Genomic DNA, 8,774 nt, shown 5'->3' on the forward strand with positions numbered 1-8,774 from the left:
TATATTATAGATTGACCATTCTGCTCATGTCCACTTTATTTCTAGGATGGTCGGGGTTTAAACATATAGAAGTAATCTTGAAGATAGAATTTCTTGCGAATGATTGGAACAACATTGATAAATTTCAGTGATTTAGTAGAAGCTGCTGTACCAGTTCCCATATAGATTTACTTAGTACATCTCCACATTTAAGTACTTGGAACATATGATGGAACATGTTTGAAATCTGGTACATCTCAGAAGAATCTATTATATTTGTTGAGAAAGTTCTGGAGCAGTTGAGGTTATATGTCTGAATATCTCTCGTTGGTATTCAAACTAGATCCTATGGGTTCTTCGACCGGCCTACCTTAGTTTGTTTGCAGATACCAAATGTCACCACAGATTTCCTCTACTTAAAAAAAATCCAATGAGGAATCTTTGAGCTACCAGAAAGCTTTGGGTCAACTGGACAACCCCCAGCATCCAATCAACAGGTGCCTTAAGTAAACGAGATGTCCTTAAAGTAGGATGCCTGTTTTGCACAAACCATTCCATGAGGAAAGAAAATCCATAAAATCAATTCTATAGGGTCATATAAACCGTTATCAATACACAAATAAACAAGTAAACCATTTGACAACAAAACTCTGTGTTCACAAGGCCAACTGCTAAACCAAGGAAAAAACTACATTCCACAAAACTAAGAAAAAGATATCAACCAACAAGCAGAAATAAAACTTTAACAACTCACCAAAATGTAGGTTAATTAACCCTGAACTAGGCCTTGCTCGCAAAATATACTTCATAATTAAATTTGTATCGGCAGTAAAATTTCCTTCAAAAATTACTGCCTATACAAATTTAATTACGTGGAGAAACAACACTGGTGTGATAAATTGGTTCAAACAAACTGAGGGTAAAAACTGATGCAAATTTATTTAATTTGACATTGTGTATCCCTAACCCTAACCCTAACCAATCTATCAACAAAGGTCTCTTTCATAAAGTCATACATTTCGCATCTAAGCAAGCAACTTCAACCCTAGGCATTCTCAAAACTGTAGCATTGTTTGGATGCTCTCTCATATTTAACATCAAATGCTGACTGAAAAAAAAATAAAAGAAAGAAAGAAAAGAACTTGCAAAGTAATTTGGCTGAACATCTCATTGACAAAAGAGGTTGCAGTCACTACAGATGCTTGCTAAAGTTCAATATCTGCTGCACTGTTTCAGGAGGTGTATCTATTCCTGTTCTTATCAATCTGAAACTGAAGATAGCTTTTTTCAGATCTTTTCACTTTGACCGGCAGATTTAAAAAATAATTTCTTTGTAACTAAACACTTTTAAACTTCGTATACTGGTAGAATGTGTTACATAAAACATCTTTTCTCTTGGCTTTCTTGAGAAAATTCTGTAGTTTGTAAGCTATTTGTTGTTAAATATCTTGCATTTCGGCAATTTCAACCAATCAATGACGTCTATTGAGGTGAATATAATTTCTGCTGTTTTTGTCAACAACAACTTACAGAAAGACAGGATTTGGTTATTATATGAACTATGCAAAGAGCCAGACATATATTATTAAGATGGAAATGTCTTCTTGAGAACTGACCATAACATTTTAGAGCTTATATTCAATTTGAGGAGAGAACTGCCTAATGTAACATCTGTTAGCATATTATGATTAGCAGTCTAGTTTGCTATCTAAATTCTGAATTTAAATACATTTCCCTATGTTGATGCTCTATCTAGAATAAAATTGAATGAGCCAATAAAGTGAGGTGAAAGCACAATAGAGACATGATTTATTCATTGGGTGGAAACGAATGTGCTGAAATGGAAGAATCATAGGCTCAAAGGAAGAATTATGTAGTTTTGTTTAATGTTATTAATTGAATCAAAACAAGTATTTGGAAAAATGATTCAATAACTGAAAGACCTTATAAAGCAATTATACAAAACTTATTGTTGATAATGAGATTGTTGTTCCTTGTTTTGTTTGTTCCTTCTCAAGCCGTGCCTGGCTCATAAGGGTCGGTTTCCTGGTTTCCTTGGCGTATAGGTTCCCCACCTGGATGGGATGCCAGTCTGTCGCAGGTGAGCTGCAAGATGCAGGAGGAAAGAGTGAGAGAAAGTTGTGGCGAAAGAGTCAGCAGAAGTTCGCCATTACTTTCTGCTGGAGCCCTGTGGAGCTTAGGTGTTTCACTCATAAACACACACATCACCTGGTTTGAGATTTGAACCTGCGATGCCTCAACTGCGAGTCCGCTGCTCTATCCTCTAGGCCATGTGCCTCCACTAGATTGTTGTTCCTGAAGTGTTGTGACATAAAATCTGTATATAATGGTGTTGCATGACTGAAACTGAGGGTCACGTGATGAAGACTGTTTCACATGATTGCCTTTTAGTAATGCAAATTCACTTCGTTCCATCGATGATATAATGTATGTCATGAAAGTAACTGCACCAACTGTGCATTCATGCATTCAGAAAGCAGAGTGACTGCTGCAAATACAGGACAAATATTGGGTGCTACTTTGGCATGTGATCTACAGCTTAAAGGGAAATTACTTTTGGATACTTCTTAGTTTACTATGTGCTGGTACTACTTTGGCAAGTGATCAATACAAACAAATTTACTTTGTTTGTTGATTTTCTGCTTATTTTAATTATCCTATTGTTTTGAAATATGGACACGGTAATGATTTATTTTCAAATGCAGAAACACTGACAGAACAGCAGAGACAGCATAAAATATCCATATAAAGCAGAAAAATTTGTCAGCAACCAGCCATGAGACCTAAATGCACATCCTTTTGATTACTGGTCAAGTGCTTTACTAATTAAGCTAAACTGCCCACTGACAAATTAACCCACTTTATATGGATATTTTATCCTGTCTCTGCTGTTCTATCAGTGTTTGTGCCTTTGAAAATAAATTATTACCTTATCTGTATCTCACAATACATTTCAACACTTCTAAAAAATAAACATTAGTTTGCTTACATTTATCATTATTATATTGTTTATTCTTGGTTTTTTTCTTATTATTATTTACTAAGACATAAATGAAATATGGTTTTATTATTATTAAAATAATTTTATCAATGAATTCAGTGAACATCGGCTAGAAATGAAAGAAAACGGTCTTCGGCACTCAAAATGCCAATGTTGTGGTGGAGATGTGTAGGAAGCTTCAAGAAAAGGGAAAATGGTGAAATTTTGCCAACTTTATGTTACAAGGTTCATGGCTGCCAAACTTATCAGTCTATCTGCACTGGAAATGTCTTTTCTATTATACTGATTTAAATAACAAAGTCCATTGCAATCTTTCTCTGTTTCAAATTTTAGAATCAATTTTTCATTTTACTCAAGATGTCTCTTATGATGAGGTGCATCAGTTAACTGGTAGAAGTTCTGAATCAATATGTGATTGGTTCAACATGTGTTGTGAAATTTGTTCCCAAACTGTTTCCCTTAACAAATGGTAGGATCTGAAAAGATGGTAGGAACCGAAGAAGAGCCTGTGCAAATCGATGAAGCTCAGTTTACAGGACACTGGAAGTACAACAAAGGCAGAATGTTACAAGGTGACCATGTCCCTGGTTTCAACTGATCGCAAAGCTGAAAAAAAAACCCAAAGAAACTATGGAAGATGCCTTGATGGATCCTGGGTCTTTGGATTGAAGAAAAGTGCAGATTGCTGCTATTATTGTGCAAAAAAAAAAAATGTGAACCACTTGAACCCATAATCCAAAGAGAAGTTGCAGAAAATTTGGTTATTCATTATGATGAATGGTCAGCATACTCCAATCTAAATTGTCTAAATTTCTGCCATTCTACTGTCAGCCACCAAAGGCATTGATCCAAACACTTGAACCAATACTCGAGCAATTAAAAAGATCCTGGTTGGATTTGAAAATTTGTATTTTGAAAAAGATGAGAGGTGTGAACCAAAGGACCCTCCGATCTCACTTTCATTATTTCTGTTGGTTAAAGATGAGGGAGAGTACTGAAGACCCTTTACTTGCATTTCTAGCAGATGTTCACAGGTCTAAGTGTAAAAACACTAATATTTCAATTTATCACAAACATCTAGCTTAGGCATTTTACTTACCTGGTACCACCCCATACACAACCCTTCATGGTTACTAAATAAATATACATCATGAAACCTCCTGCTTGCGTATACACAGACCCTTTAGGTCCTTCTAGTTCTTCCACAGGTCTTTGGGAATATATCTTCATTAACACTGCAGATACTAAGTTCTTAATTTAAAATTTTTACCTTATTTTAAATTTAGATTTTAAATTTATCTTATTTTTTAAATTTTTTACATTGACTCTTTATCACTTTTATAATATTAATTTTCAACCTTAGTTTTAAGCCTCAAATCTTAAGTCTTTTGTTTGCTTGTACAGCATCTATTCCTAGCACTAACTGAACTAAGACTGCCTTGACTCTCTCTTCACTTCTAGTAAAATTGACCACCTGCTTTATCTAACGTCTATTATCTTTTTTATGACTGTTTTATCACTCCTCCACACTCCCCTCCTATTGCTCTCCAGCCTGTAGGTTGGACATCTGCTTTATTTATCCCTTATCTATCTGTCTTTATATTCATGCTCCATTAACCTATCTGGGCAGGAGTACCCTTGCTGTACTGATTAGTATATCTAATACAAAGCTCCTATATACGAGGGGCATTCAATAAGTAATGCCCCTGACCCACTTCCCATAGTAGTAGAGCAACAAAACTCAGCACAGGTATTAGTCTTTTTCTACATAGGAACCACCCAGAGTTACGCATTTCTCCCATCATTTGATGCAGTTCTGGATACTGTTTTTGTAGAAGACCCCAGCTTGGTCCTCCAACCACGACGTGACTTCAGAAATCAAGGCTGCATCATCTGGTAAACGCTTTCCTTTCAAAAACAACTTCATGGGTGGGAAGAGGTGAAAATCAGAGGGTGCAAGATCAGGAGAGTAGGGGGATGGGGGAGAAGTTCATAGCCGCACGCCTGTGCTTTTGATCTGGCGACACGCGAGTTGTGGACCGGAGCGTTGTCCTGCAGGAGGAGGATGCCTTTGCTGATCTTGCCCCGCCTCTTGATTTTGATAGCTTCTCTTAATTTCCTCAAAAGTGAAGCATAATAGGCTCTTGTAATTGTGGTACCCTTTGCCAGAAAATCTGTCATCACTACTCCGTCCTAATCCCAGAAGACTGTGAGCGTGACCTTGCCAGCGGAGGGCTGCACCCTTGCCTTCTTTGGAGGAGGTGAGTCACGGCGCTTCCACTGCATTGACTGGGCTTTGGTCTCTGGATCATAGTGATGGACCCAGGTTTCATCCTGTGTAATCAGTCTTTTGAAATATTTTGACTCATCTTCTTGGCACATCTCCAAATTTATCCTCGGGCATTCGACGCGTTCTTGCTTCTGGAAAGGTGTGAGCAACCTGGGAATCCATCTGGCAGACACCTTTTGCATATGTAAATGGTCATGAATGATAGTTTCCACAGACCCGGTACTAATCTTGACTTCATGGGCTATTTGGCGAATAGTTATGCGTCGATCTTCCAAAATGGCAGCCTCAACTTGACGGACAGATGCCTCATCAATGGCAGAAGGGGACGACCAGATCTGGGAGCTGTTTCCACAGAGTTCCGACCATGTTTGAATTCACGATGCCAGCGTTTTACAAGGTCATATGATGGGGCATCATCACCATAAGTTACTTTCATTTCATCAAAAGTTTCCCGTGGTGTGCGTCCTTTCAAATACAAAAACCGGATCACTGCTCGACACTCAACAGGCTCCATTTCACACCTGACTCAGTTCAAACACCTGTAAATCAGAAACCACAATTAGTTCAGAGCTGTAATTTCCCACTTAATCTATAGAGATATAAATAATTGCACATGCAAAATTTCAGCTAGATCAAACAACTGCAATTGGGTCAGGGGCATTACTTATTGAACGCCCCTCGTACATATCTTTCTCCTGCCAGAATGTACTATATTTATTTCTCATCTCTCAGTATTTGTCAGTATTTATCTTTGGAACTGCTAGCATCTATTTTCCTAGCAAACCATTCTTTCTGATTTACCTTAAGAATATCCAATCTCACTGGATCTAACAAGATTCATTTGGATCTCTCCTTCCTGTCTGGACTTAAGGAATCACAACAATCATTGATGAGGAACTTTTATTCCACTCTTACTCTTACGTATGTTTAACTTGTCTCTTTCCATCTCTCTCTCTCTGATGACGAAATACTCAGCGTATGGCATCTTCGCTCAGTACAATGTTCCAATAGCTGGAATATCTAAGAAACAGCTGTCAGAAACTGTCTCTGCCTTTCATTATTTAGCTAAATTAAATTAAATGTCCTTGTCAAGTCTTGCCAGTTTGTTTGCCTCACCTTTTTAACTTTAAACTCTTCATACTAAGTCAAGGGGAAGCCACTTCTATCCGTTTTGGATAAAGCAGTCACAAAAGCAGAACTTCAACTGACGATCACACTGGAATTTTAGTGGCATACCTATTCTGAGCACTCTGAGCGCATACCTATTAGTTTGAGTGACCCTGACAAAAACTTCTCATATCTTTTACATCCATACAAACGTACAAACACACATACATGGTTAAAATTTTTCCAGAAAGATGCAGCTAGGTGGAAATAAAGAAGCGAAAACAAAAGCAAAGCAAACACAAGAGACCAGCACTTTTATTTTTTATTTTTGATATTTCACCTTAAACAGCCTTCATCAGGAGAAAATGAGCATAGGTCTGAATTTCACAGAGATATAGAGAAACATAGCTGGAGAGATGATAGACACAAATTCATAGCATCAAAGCAGAAAATTCACATCACTCAATGCTTGTTTGTTCAAGGTGAGAGAGGTTAAATTGTGTTATTTTTTCTTTGAAATTAAGAATGTTCCTCGTCCTCCATTTTTAACAATCCAATATTCTTGAAATATGGATGCTTGCAGACAGAATGTTTGTCATAGAGAGGTAAGGACTGTGTTTAAGCAGAACGTAATGAGGAAATAATGGGAAAACATTTTAGTATGTGTGTATGTATGTATGTATGTATGTATGTATGCATGTATGTATGTATGTACGTATGTATGTATGTATGCATGTATGTATGTATGTACGTATGTATGTATGTATGTATGTATGTATGTGTGTATATATGTGTGTATGTATGTATGCATCTATGTATGTATGTATGTATGTATGTATGTATGTATGTATGTATGTATGTGTGTATGTATGTATGTGTGTGTATGTGTGTATGTATCTATGTATGTATGTATGTATGCATGTATGTATGTATGTATGTATGTGTGTATGTGTGTATGCATGTATGTGTTTATGTATGTGCATGTGTGTATATATGTGAGTGCATTTGTGTGTGTGTTTGTGCGTGTGTGTATGTGTGTATGTGTGTGTGTGTGTGTGTGTGTGTGTGTGTGTGTGTGTGTGTGTGTGTGTGTGTGTGTGTGATGGAAGTACAGAATTAAGTTACAACTTTGGTTTACCAATCATGCTTCAAACCATGCAGGTCTGCAATGGGACTGAACAGTCATCTGGGAGGTCACGGAAGGAAGTGAGAAATGTCATTGACAACGAGGAAGCTCAAGGAGACGGCAATCATCTGTGAAGATGGAGTAATCCCCAAGTATGAACGTACGACAATGAATAGAATAAAAGTTCTCTTCAGTATTGTCCATTTCGTATCAGTTTCGCTACAATTCTATTTGGGACAAGACTGAACATCAAGGGAAGTAACTCTTAAAATGTTTTGAAGAGTTAATAAACTTGTAATTTTATTTACGTATCTTCTCGTTGATGTGAGATGTAAGACGACTGTCGAACGAATGAATGAACTGTTGTTCTCTCTCTCTCTCTCTCTCTCTCTCTCTCTCTCTCTCTCTCTCTCTCTCTCTCTCTCTCTCTTTCTCTCTTTCTCTCTCCCTCCTCTCTCTCTCTTTTATATCATGCTAGGTCGTTTTGAAAACTAGAAACACATTAGATAACGCAGTTTTATCATAAGAAGATCACAAGATTAGATTTCTTATTCTACTCGACCAGGGTCGCCAATATCAAGTTAAACGTTGGAAAGTAAATCTCTCCCCGCTCCCTCTCTTTCTCCCTTCTCCCTCTTTGTATATATACATATGTATGTCATTATTCAGTTTTACTTCAAGATTTCTTGCCAATAGAGAGAGAGAGAGAGAGAGAGAGAGAGAGAGAGAGAGAGAGAGAGAGAGAGAGAGAGAGAGAGAGAGAGCTGATTTCTAATCAAATCCAAAGCTCCTTCATTTGAATTTCAACATCAAAGTATGTGTACAGTTTTTGGAGTCAGTGTCTGTGGAAAGTTGTATGTTTTGTTTTATCTGTATATTTTTATATTTTCTGGCGTTCAGGGTTTTGCAGATAAATTGAGACCAATTTTAAGTACTTGATTCAGTCGGTTTTACAATTCAATTTTTGACAAAACCTTGCTTGCTTGAAAATCTAATTCTCCTCTTTATTTCTCTGGAAAATAGCGAACTGATTCGGCAACAGAAAGTCATGGAACAACACAATCGTTCTGCCATTGTTGTTTTGGTGCGCGTCGGGCACACTGCCAATGAAATTGTTAAGTTGACGAAACTTCCAAAAGCATCGTGTGTATTTAAAGACGAGTGAAATATTAATAGCAAAGAACACAAGACTCGAAGTGATTCCAAGTGGAATCCAAAGTTTCTCGCTGGCCTCAAACGTTCGATTGAAG

The sequence above is a fragment of the Octopus sinensis genome, linkage group LG9, assembly GCF_006345805.1.
Source record: "Octopus sinensis linkage group LG9, ASM634580v1, whole genome shotgun sequence".
Classification (NCBI taxonomy): domain Eukaryota; kingdom Metazoa; phylum Mollusca; class Cephalopoda; order Octopoda; family Octopodidae; genus Octopus; species Octopus sinensis.